Source organism: Asparagus officinalis, chromosome 4 (genome assembly GCF_001876935.1).
Source record: "Asparagus officinalis chromosome 4, Aspof.V1, whole genome shotgun sequence".
Lineage (NCBI taxonomy): Eukaryota > Viridiplantae > Streptophyta > Magnoliopsida > Asparagales > Asparagaceae > Asparagus > Asparagus officinalis.
Genome location: NC_033797.1, coordinates 71,852,274 through 71,853,266, shown reverse-complemented (window position 1 = coordinate 71,853,266; position 993 = coordinate 71,852,274).

Genomic DNA, 993 nt, shown 5'->3' with positions numbered 1-993 from the left:
CATTTGAATCTCCTTTCTGGAAAGAAGCCATTGATAATAAAATTAAATCTATCATGGAAAACTACACTTGGATACTCACCGAATTACCTCTAGGTTATAAACCAATTGGTTGTAAGTGGATATTCAAGAAGAAACTCAGAGTTGATGGTTCCATAGATAAATTTAAAGCTAGATTAGTAGCTAAAGGCTATACTCAACAAAAGAGCATTGATTATTTTGATACCTACTCTCCTGTAGCCCGAATCTCTACTATCCGAGTATTATTAGCCTTTGCTTCTATCCATAAGCTGATTATACATCAGATGGATGTAAATACTGCTTTCCTAAATGGTGATTTAGATGAAGAAATCTATATGCACCAACCTGAAGGCTTCATTACCAAGGATCAGGAAAATAAAGTCTGTAAGCTTGTTAAATCTTTGTATGGTCTTAAACAAGCTCCTAAACAAGCTCCTAAACAATAGCACCAGAAATTTGACAACATCATTGTACAATATGGCTTCACTGTGAATGAACACGATAAATGTGTCTATTCTAAAGTGATAAACAATGAATATGTCATTCTCTGTCTTTATGTTGATGATATCATTATCTTTGGAACAACACTTGAATTAATTTCAAAGGTTAACACTAGTGGAAAATGAGGTTTTAGCTACGGAATAATAGCGACGGAATTTTCCGTTGCTATAAGTTAGTTTATAGCGACGGAAAATTATGTCGCCAAATTTCCGTAGCTAAAATTGATATAGCGACGGAAATTTGCGTTTTAGCGACGGAATTATTTTGTCGCTAAATAAATTTATGACAAAAAAAAATCCGTCGCTAATTAGTTTTTAGCGACGGAATTTCCGTCGCTAAAGAGTTTTTAGCGACGGACATTCCGTCTCTGCTAAAAAATATCTTCATGGGCCAAAATTTTTTTGGCGCGGGCCCAAATTTTTTGGGCCAAGCCTGGCTTCTAATAAAAAACCTAGGGGTCCTCCCATTTGAGAT